The sequence below is a fragment of the Telopea speciosissima genome, chromosome 3 (assembly GCF_018873765.1).
Source record: "Telopea speciosissima isolate NSW1024214 ecotype Mountain lineage chromosome 3, Tspe_v1, whole genome shotgun sequence".
Classification (NCBI taxonomy): Eukaryota; Viridiplantae; Streptophyta; class Magnoliopsida; order Proteales; family Proteaceae; genus Telopea; species Telopea speciosissima.
In genome coordinates, this window is record NC_057918.1 from 41,756,030 (window position 1) to 41,770,843 (window position 14,814).

Below are 14,814 nucleotides of genomic sequence, written 5' to 3' on the forward strand. Positions count from 1 at the left end.
AAGAACTGGGATGCCTCCTCTAAAGCAACATGGACGTCTTCGCATGGTCGACTACCGACATGCTTGGCATACCTAGATCCATAGCAGAGCACAGGCTATATATAGACCCAACCAGGAAGCCCATCTAATAGAAGCGGCAAAATTTTACCCTCGACTGACAAGCAGCTATCAGGGAAGAGGTGGAAAAGTTGAGCCGACCAGGGTTCATCCGAGAGGAAAAGTTCCCCACATGGCTTGCGAATGTGGTCATGGTGCCCAAGCCTAATGGGAAGTGGAGAATGTGCGTCGACTATACTGACCTAAATAAAGCATGCCCAAAGGACGAGTACCCACTACCTAGGATTGATCTGCTGATCGACGCCACCGCCGAACATAAGATGCTGAGTTTCATGGACGCATACTCCGGTTACAACCAGATCCTCATGCATGAGGATGATGAGTCTTACACCGCATTCTGAACGAACAAGGAGAACTACTGCTACCGTGTTATGCCGTTCGGGTTGAAGAATGCAGGGGCCACCTACCAAAGGATGGTCAATAAAATGTTCAAGGAACAGATCGGGTGCAACATGGAGGTGTACGTAGATGACATGCTCATGAAAAGCATCCAAGCCCACCAACACCTATCCGACGTGGAAGAGGCCTTCGTGGTATTGAGAAGGAACCAGATGAGACTAAACCCTGCAAAGTGCGCCTTCAGAGTAACGTTAGGGAAGTTCCTAGGGTTCATGGTCTCAGTACGCGGAATCGAAGCCAATCCATCCAAGATCAAAGCCATCCAAGAGATGGCACCACCTCGGAAGGTCAGAGAAGTACAAAGGCTGAATGGGAGGGTTGCCGCCCTTTCAAGGTTCGTGTCACGGTCAGGAGACAAGTGCCTGCCGTTCTTCAAGACAATGAAAAACCTCCGAAGTCCGAAAGACTTTGGATGGACAGAGGAGTGTCAAAAAGCATTCGAGGAGCTGAAGGAATACCTGGAGAATCCACCACTGCTTGGGCAACCAGAACCCAATGAAGAGCTACAGATCTACCTGGCTACAACCCCAATTGCAGTGAGTGCGGTACTGTTGAAGGAAGAGGGTAAGATACAGAGACCCATTTATTATGTCAGTCATGTCCTGATTGACGCAGAGACCTGGTACATAAGGATCGAGAAGGTAGCCTACGCTCTGGTGATCGCGACTAGGAAGCTATGGCCATACTTCCAAGCCCATACTATCATAGTCCTCACCAACTTACCACTGAAGAAGGTGCTACACAAACCAGACGTCTCTAGACAGTTGGTTGCCTGGGAAGTAGAGTTAAGTGAACACGACATCAGGTTCTAGCCCAGGACGACCATCAAAGGCCAAGCCTTAACAGACTTCGTCGCTGAATGCACACTACCTAAGGTCGAGCCAGATGCGGAGGAACCAAACAAGCATGATTGAGGATCATGGGAGATGTACGTGGATGGTTCGAGTAACGCCATAGGAAACGGGGTTGGCTTCATACTCACCAGCCCCGAAGGATTTTGAATCCAGTATGCTCTCTGTTTCACCTTCCCAGCATCCAACAACGAAGCAGAGTACGAAGCACTACTAGGTAGACTCCGGGTGGCCAAAGCCATTCAAGTCACACACCTATCTATCCGGAGTGACTCCCAGCTAGTGGTGAATCAGGTGAATGAAGAGTATGAGGTAAAGGTCGAGCAAATGACATCATATCTAGCACATGCTCGGGAATTGATCAGGGGGTTCATGAAGTTCGAGATGGTTTGAGTTCCCAGGATCGAGAACACCATCGCCGATACCCTGTCCAGGCTAGCCAACGATGAGCTCCGTAACCTAGCCAGTGCTGTCTACGTCAAGATACTACAGGAGCCAACATACCAGGAAAAGCAGATCAATGAGATTGAAGAGGGGCCTAGTTGGATGGATCCTATACTAAACTACCTACAGAATGACATCTTACCGGAAGACAAGATCGAGGCAAGGAAGCTAAGGATGAGAGCTGCGAAGTACACCGTCCCAGACGGAGTACTATACAAAAGGGGAGCCACAACACCACTCCTTTGGTGCCTAGGACCCAAGGGAGCCCAGTATGCCCTGGCAGAGGTCCATGAGGGGATCTGTGGAAGCCACATGGGAGGAAGAGCTCTAGCCTACAAAATCCTCCCCCAAGGGCTCTACTGGCCATGAATCCAAGAGGAAGCAATACAGTACGTCAGGGCTTGCCAGCAATGTCAATTGTTCGCCCCAGTACCCCATCTACCCGCCATAAGGCTAACGTCGATCCTCAACCTCATTCCCTTTGCCATGTGGGGGGTAGATATCTTAGTAACTTCACACCAACATCCGACAATCGCAAGTACTTGGTGGTTGCAATAGACTACTTCACCAAGTGGGTAGAAGCCAAGCCCTTGGCCAAGATCACAGAGAATGAGATGGAGAAGTTCGTCCATGATGATGTCATCTATAGGTTCGGAGTACCAAGGATACTAGTCTCGGACAATGAGAAGCAGGTTGTCAATCTGTTAAAGTTACAACATTGACTATCGGCCTGTGTCAGTAGCCTACCCACAGGCCAATGGTCAGGTGGAGGTGACAAACAAAACACTGTTAGATGGAGTCAAGAAAAGGCTAGAAGGAGCCAAAGGGAAGTGGGTCGAGGAACTACTAAGTGTCTTGTGGGCATACCAAACCACAGTGAGGACGCCCAGAGGGGAAAGCCCATTCCACCTAGCGTATAGCACAGAGGCACTAGCACCAGTAGAGGTCCTCGCCATGTCCCACAAGGTACTGCACTTCAATGAAAGAACCTACACCGATGATTGCGAGCAAACCTGGACTTCCTGGATGAGGTACGTGAGAAGGCACACCTAAAGAATGTAGCCTACCAGCACCGAACATCCAAGTACTACAACGAAGGGGGTGCCACACCCTCCTCCACAGGAGCAGTACCCTCATCAGGCTGGGCAACACCCTCCTCGGGCACCACAGTGCTCCCCTCCGCCGGGACATTAGTGGTCACAGCAGCAACTGAGGTCAGTGCCACAACACCTGCTAATCATGAGAAGTCATAGCCAGGAGTCTCCTTGAGAACGTAGGCGACCAAGTCCTGGATCCCCGCATCGTATATCCCCTGGTTCTACTTGTAGAACCTATCCATGAGCTCCGAAGACTACTTGTACTCTGCCACAGCTCACTTTCCAGACTCGGCTAACTCCACCTCATGTCCCTGCCTCACATCTCGAAGCTCCTCCTCCAAGGCACGGATCTGGGCTGAACTCTCAGCCTCCATAGTCACGCTCTGGGAAGACATAGCCCTGAGCTCCTCAACCATCCTCCTTACTCGAACGGCGGCCTCCTCTTAGGAAACTTGGTTCTCCTGGAGCTCCCTCTCCATATTGTGCAACTTGCGAGCCTGCTGGATCTCCTGGAACGCCTTCTGCTCAAGATGGAGTACAGCCTTAGTGGTGCAATGCTGAACCTGTGACCAACAAGAACATCAGAAGCCCATCACATAAGGACACTGAAATAAAAAGGTAAGAGGTCTGACTCACTGAAGCCATGTCCTGATAAAGAGCGTGTACCAGAACCAAGTTACTCATCCCCTGTAGGGTCGAACGCTCGGCCAGAAGCCTCCCCAGGTCCAACCACTCTCGGGGTACACCCATGCTAGTCAAGACCGCACCCTCCCGAAGCTCCCAAGGAAGCACCAAAGTAGAAGGAGTTGGCGGGCCGGCAGTAGATGGAGGCAGCAAAATAGCAGAAGTATCAGTAGAAGAGGAAGCCACCCCCTGCGCTGAGCGCTGCAGCAGGAGGGGGAGTAGTAGGCCTCGAGGCCCTAGCAGCAGGCTTTGGCCTCTGAAGGATAACTCGTGGACCACTCCTAGTGGTACTAGGTGGATCAGGACCCCCTTTCCGCTTGACACCAGCAGAGGAAGGTCTAGAGGTCGTGGGAGCACTCCCACCAGAAGATGAACCGCCCTGAGCGGCTCTCTTCCGCAGGTTGGCACGGAAGACGTTGATGTCCGGCCGAAGGTCCACTACATAGCAACATCCAACGATAGATAAACTCAACAGCCAATACACTAAGAGAAGAATACAAGCATAAAGATCAAGTGCAGGGGACAGTAGTCTTACCATGACTTAGCTTCCAAAGAAATAGGAAGGCCTCCGAGTCCAGCTCCTGGACGTTGAATGGATCACATCCCAGACATCGGTTGAGGGAATCGCCCTTAGAATCACTCAACTCAAGGCTGTGATTGACAGGCAACCTCCAATTATGTAGCTAAGTCTCCAATGGAGGTTCCAAAGCTTAAATTCCAAGTATGGGATCAAAGCTCCAAGTATAACCCTCTCTTCTCCCTATTCTTGCTACTACACTCAGGTAGGCTATGGAAAACTTGCTGCTCCCTCTTTATCTTCTCCATTCTCCAACTCTATTTCAGCCTAATCACTTGGCTGCCATTAAGCTTCAAAACCAAGCTTAAATATTAAAGATTTTACATGAATTAGACTGTTTTAGATCAGTCCTGGTCCAGTTAGACTTGAAATTTCTTGACTAATCCCCTTCTGAACCCAATTGCTGAGTCTATTGACCTAATGATAAACCCTAAAATAACCAATTTGGGTTTATTTGTCAAAATCCCCAAATTGAAAACCCAACCATGAAATTGGACCCTCAATTAAATGGACCCACCTTAAATTAGTGTTAAAACCTGAAATTGGTGGCCTGCATGTGAAGATCCATGCAATTGAAGCAAAACCCCCAAATCTGGCTGAGCAGCCGGATGCTGTTGCAGGCCTAGGGGCAGATGTCCGGCCCTCTGGCAGTCTGCATCCAGCTGCCCCTTTTTATGTGATTGTTGGATTGATTCCTTAGGGTTTGACCTAGACTATTACCCTCACTGATGTATGATGTTTTGATGTTTATTTAGGATTGTTTTACTCCATTTTTTGTGAGGATTACTTGGGCTTTTGGATTTCTATCTGACTAGGTTTATCAACTATCTCAGGTAAGGGAATTTGACTTTATTTTATGAGTGTTTGTTGCCTTAATTTTCATTTGTTAGATGTGCCATGCCATGCATCATCACTATTACTGTACAGTGCATGTAGTTTATTAGCTTTATAATTCTTGCATTAGACTGCATGTGATTAGGCTGCATTGACATGCTGCATTTGCATGATATTACTTGGTTACTAGACAATGATGTTAATGTTACGCTGCTTACTCTAGAAATTGAGTTGTACATTCATATGCCATCATGATTAGACTACATTGGGCTAGGATGTTTCATAACCCAGTGCTACGACCCTTACCAACAGGGGTTGAGGTGTTGGATAACCCGTGGTAGGTCCAAGGGATAATACCGGTATGCCATTCACTGTCCCCATGTTAGCGATCCGCTCCACTGTGGGATCAACAGTAGGGTTAGTCTTTTGGGGTCTACTAGGGTCCGATGGTTCATGCTGGAACTGGTGGGTCTTCATCGTGGTAGAATGCTTTCGCTCGGGTGGCCGATGATTAATACCGGGACCGAGGCTAGTATGCTGCCACAGTAGCACTTATACCCCATGTGACTTAGTAGTCCATGTTAGGAACTTGCTTACTTAGGACATTCATCATGACTGTTGTGATATGTTTGCATGCATTTCCTTATTGGGCTCAGTGGAGCTCACCCCTCGTGATCACTTTACTTTTTAGATGATATTACTGCTACTTCTGTGGGCGTCTCCTCCATTTTGGACGCTCCTTCAGTTCTCGGAGTCGATACTCCTCTATTGGTGGAGCACGAAGCTTCGTGCTTCTGTGATGATAGCGCCTTCTCCTGATCTTCCTGATTGATCAGGCTATCTCTACCCCTTTTTATTATAACACTTTTGTAAAGAATACTGTATATAAGTCTTTGTGAGTTTTTGGGTTACTTTTGAGAACTAACTTTGTAACTCAAGTTTCTTTTGAATATATATATATATATATATATCACTGTTCAGTTTAGATCTTCTTTATTACTGCCTTACTCTTATATTAAATTGCCTCCACTGTATTTAATTCTGTTATTTGTGAATAAGATTTGCGAATAGAGTACAACACTTGCGATCCTGGTGGGTTGGTTGGATGTGAGATACATCCAGTCGCACTTGGCCCTTATAAAACCGGGCCAGGTGTGACATTTAAGTGCACTCCGGCCTGGTTCATAAGGGCCAAGTGTGACTGGATGTCTCTGACATCCAACCAATCCCCCAGGATCAAAAGTGCAGTACCCTATTTACAAACATATCTCACAAATACAGTAATCAGAAGCAGCAGAAACAATTTAAATAATAGAGGTAACATCAGTAATAAGAGAAGTCTAAGTGATATTTCATTTATATAAATGATAAAGCTTGTGATACGACTATACAATTCTCAAAAGTACCACGAGGTAAAACTATACAAGAACCACAATATAACTATACAAAAGTGTTATAAACACAAAAGAGTGGAGAGATAGCCAGGACTGTCAGGCCAAGATCAAGAGAATGCGCAATTATCACGTGCACACAAAGAATCGTGCACTTCATACTCCATCGCCGCTTATCCACCACCTAAAGTGACCGAGTCATCAGAAAAATAAGGATATCCATAGGGGTGAGCTCCACTGAGCCTAGTAAGGAAATGCATGCAAACATAACACAATAATCCATGATGAATGTCCTAATCTAGCATGCTCCTAACATGGAAACTAAGTCATATGAGGTATAAGTACTACTGTAGTAGATGCTAACCTCGGTCCCGGAAACACATAACCAGACGTCGGTCACCCGAGAAAAACCATTCTACTACGGTGAGGACCCGCCAGTTCAAGCATCATACATCTGACCCTAGCAGACCCCCAATGACCAACCCTACTGTTGTTCCCACAGCGGAGTATGCGCGCTAACATGGGACAGTAAATGGCATCCCAGTATTACCCTTCGGACCTACCACAGGTTGTCCAACACCTCTTCCCCTGTTGGTAAGGGACGTAGTACTAGGTAATGATATATATCCTAACCCAATGCAATCTAATTCATGATGGCATATGTAAGTTCAAACCAATTGTAAAGTAAACAGTGCTTCATTATCATCAATTGTACAGTATCAAATAAATATCAATGCAATGCAGTATGCCAATGCAACCTAATTCACATGCAGTCTAGTGCAAAGAATATAAATCTAATAAACTACATGATCTGTATAGTATTAATGATGCATGACATGGCATACTTAACAAATAATAATTAAGATAACAAACACACAGAAATTAAGTCAAATTCCCTAACCTGAGATAGTTGGTAATCTAGCCAATTAGAAACCCCAAAGTACAAGTAGTCCTCACCAAAAATAGAGTAAAACAACCCTAATTAAACATTAACACATCACATATTAGTTAGGGTAGTAGTCTAGGTCAAACCCTAAGGAAAAAACCCAACAAACACATAAAAAAGGGGTAGCCGAATGTAGAACTCAAGGCTGTGATTGACCCTCTTGAGGTTGATAACCTCCCAGGTAGTCTGCAGTAAACATCGAGGGATCGTAGCAAAAAAGAACCGATCCCTCCAATACTTCACTAAACTAGTGATCCCCTCGAGGAGCTCCAAAGTGGCATAAGGTCCCTTGAGGACACGACGAGCGAAGTGATAACATCCACTGTCCCCCTTCTTCAATAGGTAAAAATATGAGAACAGGGGAACAATAGCAGCACGCCCCATGCGGGCAAAGTACACATAAAAGCCCAAAATAGCCCTCCAAGAATTGGGCAATACTTGCCCAGGGGTAAGGTGCCAGTGCTCTAACACTAACTCGACAAAATGAGGAATAGAAAAGCGAAGACCCTGGGAGAAGAAAATGTGGTAGAGACAGATCTCATCCACCCGGTGAGAGAAGGCATAATCGTTGGGTCTGGGAATATGAAGCATGACATCCAAAGGAATATGGTACTCCTGACGAAGGGAGACCAAATCTGATGGGGTCACAATGCTGGCAACATGACCCGACCCACTAGCAGGGCCAGAGGCTGTAGGCGCCGCCCCAGAAGACCTAGGACCTCTACCAAGGCTAGGGGTGCTGGAAGGTCCCACTTCCCCATCACTAGCACTAAGGGAAGGCACTGAAGATGGGGTGCCCATAGGGGAAGACGACCCCAAGGAAGGCTCCTCCGAGGATCCAACCACAACCGTGGCAGGATCAGAGTCACCAGAGGATGACATGAACAACAATGGGATAGATTACTTACTCAGAGAGTGATCTCCCCCAAAGGCAAGGAGCTGGCGCAAGAAGGAAGAAGACAAGCTGCAACGGTTAACCAATAAATCCATGAGAGAGATAAAAAAAAAAAAAAAACAAAATTTCACCTCAAAGGGATAGGCGGGCGCGACCTCAAGTAGGTGTGGCCTCAAGAGGGCAAGCAGGCGCGGCCTCTAAGGGGAGAGACCCCAAATGGGCGCCTCCCACAGGCGTGGCCCCCAACAACGAGACCCCAGGCGCGGCCTCCAAAACAATGCGGCCCCGGGCGTAGCCTCTGGTGCAAACATAGATTGGCACGACCTCTAGTGTGGAAGCAGACGGGCACGACCTCTAGCATGGAGGCAGACTGGCCCGAACTCGGGCATGACCCAAACACAGACCCGGACCGATTAGGTAGGCACAGACTTGGATGGGGCGCGACCTCGAATAGACGCGAGCAAGGAGTTTGACCACGACGGGCGCGGCGAGCAAGCCACGAGCCAAGAGCACAAGCACCAAGGGTAAGCCACCAAGCCAAACAAGGGCCAATGGGCCAAAGGAGGACAAGAAAGCCAACAGGGAGTCACACTACCCTATGTTGCTTAAAGACAAACACATGGTGGGCACCAAAAAGGCAAATGCCAAATGAATGCAAGGAAGAGACAAGATTTCAAAAAAGGTGGAAAGCAAAAAGCAAGAGAGAGAGGAGGAGAAAAAGTGAAAAGTAAAAAAGGAAGAGTGAAGAAGAGAGACATATACCTATAAAAAAGAAAACAACAAAAAGAAGAAGAAAAAGTGTAGGAGGAGAGGTTTGAACCGATAACCTGTCCTACCTCACCAGAAGATTTATGGGCACGCCCCTCAAGAGAAGCATATTCGTAGAAAACCCCTCACTATATGAAAGCATTACTCTCTTGAACACTCCATTCCAGGAGAGTGGGGGGGCAAATGATAAACCCAAGATTAAACAAACCAATCAGAGGCTGCCATGTGTCCCGGCCCAAGAGGTGAGCCATTCCAGAACTAGAGGAGAACCAGCTCGGACATAAACCTCAAGGAAGATCACGAGCGCGACCCCCACGGGAGTGGCCTCCACTGGGGTAACCTCCCATAGGTGCGACCCCCGTGGGCGCGACCCCCATGGGCATGACCTCCCGTAGGCATGACCCCCATGGGCGCGACCACACCCACAGGCGTGGCCTCATTCCTCGGGCGAGACCCCATGGGCGCAGCCTCCTCGGGCGCGGCCTACTTTAGGCGTGGCCTCCCCCACGGGTACAACCTCTCCAGGCGTGGCCATGACATCATGATACCTAGCCTGCGATCCAGCCTTCACCGCAGACATGCACTATCTCCAGGACTCTAGGCCACCGCCTAGAAGTCACGTCGCCCTAACGGACTCAAACACCAAAGGTCTTATCACCGCACATGGGTGTCTATCCATCAAGGATCCCAACACCACTGGGACACTCCCTCCTGTAGGGAGACGACCAACCAAGGAAGAGCCCTGCTACCCAGGGACTATATCAATTATGAAGACCACTCCATGTCAACTGGGACTCTCCACACCGCCATACTCTACTATAAAAGGGGAGGTATTCTATTCCATCAACCCATATTGAATTCTATTATTCATCTGTTTGCTCAGAGAAGTCTAACTTAGGCATCGGAGAGTCCTAGGCCGAAACCACACCAGTTCTCCTGTGTCACACCCCAAACCACCCCCTGGGAGGATTAGGTAGGTGACCCAAATTGCGTAACGGCAATCCGCCAAATCCCACGGATCTAGAAGCAGTGCTTACATTCATGGAACCACATTTATCTCCTTACCATAAGCAAGATCAGAGTGCTACAGATAAACTACAATTGCAATAACAAATAGAAAGCGTAGCAATATGGGAAATGATGATAATATATACATAGATAGTGTTTGATACATTTCCCAACAACCCACAAACTAGAAAGCAAAGCTGACAAGAGACAAACCAAAGTAAATACATATCTAAATGTATACAGGGTGAGATAACTCAACCCCAAAAAGGAAAAGAAAATAATAACTACAACAGAACCACAGTCAGCACGGGGATAAACTCCTAACAAAAACAAAAAAGAGCCCCCAAGACAAAAAACATCACATGCACTCTTCAACGGTCCTCATCAATGGTCACCGAGAATGTACGCAGGATCGGTATGACCTCCATCGGGGTCCACTCCAACATCATCGTAATAACCAGGACTCTCCTCCTCGAGATGAGCCTCCATGCCACAGTAGCATCGATTTGCAAAATCATCTAAGAAAAACAATGTATAACAGAGTGTGAGCCCCACTAAGCTAGTGAGCAAATCACATCATCATGCATGCACATGCAACCATAATCCACATGATCCTACATGATATGCAAGTTCAAATTATTTATTAGCCACCTAACAATACAACTAAGTCAGGTCTGTGCTACTATAATCCCTAATACATGTATCCCTGGTGCGGGCTTCTAACCCCTTCCAGCGATACACCCATTGAGTTGTCGGAGAGGACCAGTCAGCTCCCGCATTCATTCACCAAGGTCAGCCCGACTAGCCCTCTGTGATTAACTCGTGGGACAACCATTTTTTTTCTTTGTTCTTTTCTTTTCTGGCTTACAGCCCATATTCACCATTCCGGTGTTCTTTTCATTCATTCACCATTCTGGTGTGCTTTTCATTCATTCACCATTCCGGTGTTCTTTTCATTTCTTTTCTCTTTTCACATATACATATGGTCACCCTCACAGGCATCCAACATCTAAACCCCTATTGGCAAGGGTGCGTAGCACGGGTGATGAAACTCTAGCCCCATGTCTATATGGCATCGTATGAGTCGGGTGGTGTCAATTGCATCCCATTCTACGGGCTACCACATGCCTCATTTCCAAGCCGACTACGACATCTAATCTAACAAACAATCATCAAATAAGAATTCATAGTATTGATCAACAGATAGTCATTATGCAGTGATTTGAGTAATTTGAAACAAAAGTAAATAACATAACATTTATATTTACAATTCTTAATAGCCGGCATAGCATCATAATTACACATGCACATATGATAATATTATTCACTCACCTGAGTTTGGTTCTAGAGACTTGGTTGTAAACTCAGTTCCAACAGCAGTCTGGTTGTTATCCTCGAGCGCGGGGATCAATTCCTAGATATAAATCAGAAGTTATCATGTTAGGTTCCCAAGTTGTCTCTGGTAGTCCTAGAGTTAACTTAAGCTCACTGGGTTGACCCAGTGTTCAGTTGGTTCTCACTTGGAATCACTGGGCCTTAGGCTCATGTCCTGGTGCATCATCCAAAGTGTCGGTGGCATAGGGGCAAAATGGTCATTAATAGTGACTGTGCACTCGACCCTAGGTTAGAGGCATTCATAAACCACAACCATATAAAATTAAAATAAAAGAAATAGAGAGGGAAGAAGAAGAAGATAAAGAGAGATAGAGGAGATGGAGAATGAGATTGAGAGTTTAGATAGTAAAACCTGGATATGATTGCATGAATGTAATTGAAAAGCTTGAATACTTGAATAAACTTACCATGGCCTCCTCTTCTAAATCTTCAAGTCTTGTCATCAACTTAAGAACTTAGACTAGAAGGCTTAAAACCTAAACTAGAATTAAGAAATTACAACCCAATTGAAGACTTAAATTGAAATCAAAGCATAAACTAAACCTATTATAACCATTAACTAAAAATCATAAAAGCAAATTAGAACTTAGAAAAGCCAAAAATCACAAATTAGAAGGAGAAGAAGAGAAGAAATTTCACTAAGTGAATGAGCAATTTTTACAAGAGAGGTAGGGGGTATTTATAGGTGGAAGAGAGGAGAAGAGAGAAGATGGAAGTGTAGGAGAAATATTTCCTAAGAAAAGAGAATATTCTCTTCTCTTTCCTCTTTTACAATGCCTTGAATCCTAAGAAAAAAGAAAAAAAAAAGAAAGAAGAAGAAGAGAATATTGTTTACATATAGACCTTTTATTTCTAGAAAAATAAACTTCCAATTCTAACAAGTGCTTCCTTTTCTTTGTAGATATCTTCTCTAAGCAATAAAATCAAAGCATCTTTGATTTTTCAACCTTCCATAGATGAGAAAATATAAATCTATCCCAAGTAGAATTCCAGAAGTGCCCTTGAGAAGTTGGAGGAGAGAGAAAATAAGGGTGATGATTAGGATTCCTTCAAGAATAAATAAAATACCCATTCTGTCCTTCAGAAAACGTGGAGCAGGGTGTGCTTATATAGGCATCAACATTGTGTTCCTTGAAAAAAATCACTCAAAATAGACCCAAATTTCGTCCAATTCGGAGTTGGGGAGCCCAAGATATCTCAAGTTGAAGTTGGACTGTCCAGAGCCTTCCAAATGAAATCTTTCGGGTACAGTAAAGTAACTTCTGATAATTGTGTTAAGGCCCCTGGAATCCGAACTTCCGCTTCACTTTGTCCCCATCCGACTGTCAATAATTATAAATAAACCCCTGTACACCATTTTCGCTCGTCGTTACGGAAACGGCCATAACTTCTTCGTTTCAACTCGGAATCAAGTGTCATTTGAACCGTTGCGAAGCTGACTCGATGAGCTATGCATCCATACTATTAACACCTCAAAAAAGCTTAAAAACATCTCCTTAGTATCATCTCCTCCATTTTCACAATAATTCACCTAAACCTTGAAAAGCACAAGAAAGCACCGAGTAACTCTGTCTAATGTGGTAAAATGTATGCTTTATGTCCTAAGATTTCACACATAAATGTGCTCATCAGATTCCCCCACACTTGAACGTTACTTTTCCTCAAGTAAATCAAAAGATAAACTAACCTAGAATGCAAAAAAAAATCCTAACTCACTTTCATAGGAATCATAGTTGCACTTAGCATGTGCAACAAGCCTTTCAACCCCTAGGTTACCCCTAGTGGACGAGTTGTGTCTCGTGGGTGTTTGCAGTGAATATACACCCAAAATTCAATAAATCAAAAAGAATGATGTAAATTTTTCTCATGGCATAAGTAAGATAAGGCACACAATCTCAAAGAAATACTCAACTAAAGATTAAGGAGCCAAAGGTTTCCCCACACTTGAATTTTATCACCCCACATCAATTCAAGTAACAAGCATGCATCAAGGTCAAGGGATCTCCTCATATTTTCTACACACTACTCACCTTCAAGTAAACCACTCATAGCACTGATGGAACCAAAGACTTAGGCATTGAGTATTTTTTACCATACTTTCTTTTCCAGGCATTAAGGCAAAAGCTTTTTTTTTTTTTTTCTTCTTTCTCAACAACAAACTCTTTTTCTACTCTACTACTGTTCTCTGAATGACATGGTGGAGCATACACCAGACATCCAAATACTTGGTAGCTTTGCTTTTTGCATGTATCCATAAGACATTGAGACATTGATGCAAGAGTTTTTCTTTTTTTTTGAGTTTCCTTCCAAGGAATTTCGATCAAGTCACCCTGCTTCATGAGGCACAGTGCCCTGTCTAGTCCTAAGGAATTCCACTTTTCTTTCTGTTTCTTTCTCTCTTTTTTTTTTTTCATTCACTTTCACTTTCATGCCTTGCCACAAACAAATTAGTCTCAACTACTAGCCAAAAGATCAAAGGGGTCCATAAACACATAGAGGAATCTAACCATCACATGAAGTAGCACTCATATTTTCAAACTCAATCCCCATCACCGGATACAAACCAACTACCATCCTTGAAAAGGGATTTTTTTATACTTCGCATGCTAGGAGGGCACCTAATTTCCTCTCACTCTCACTTTGCAAATCGAAGAGACTTATGCACATAACCAAAAACTATCGCCACAATCAAAATTCACAATTAAAGTCCAACACATCCCCCCCACACTTAATTCATGCAATGTCCTCAATGCATGCAGAAAAGAAAGAACAAGGACAAGGGAGGGGATACATACCAGGATATCAGGGGTCAAGGTAAAGAGGCTCATGGAGATCCATGACCTCTTCTTCAACTGGAGTAGGCATCTCTATGTACGGCTTCAATCTTTGGTCATTGACTTTGAAAGTAGCTCTTGTACTTGGATTGAGGACTTCAATAGCCCCATGAGGATAAACTTTTTGAACAATATAGGGGTCATCCCATCTAGAACGCAGCTTACCTGGAAAGATATGCAAACGAGAATTATACAACAAAACTTTCTGGCCTACCTCAAAAGATTTTCTCAAAATGTGCCTATCATGGAAAGCCTTGGTTTTTTCCTTATAAATCTGGGCATTCTCATATGCCTCATTCCTAAGCTCTTCCAACTCAAATAGTTGGAGTTTCCTATGGGCACCTGCAGTGGGTAGGTCAAAGTTAAGCTTCTTGATAGCCCAAAAGGCCTTGTGCTCAATCTCTACAGGTAAGTGACATGCCTTTCCATACACCAGACGGTACGGAGATTGACCAAGATTGGTCTTGAAGGCTGTCCTATGGGCCCACAACGCATCTACCAACCGGTTAGACCAATCATTGCGGTTCGGGTTGATGATTTTCTCAAGAATTTGCTTGATCTGCCTATTTGAAAC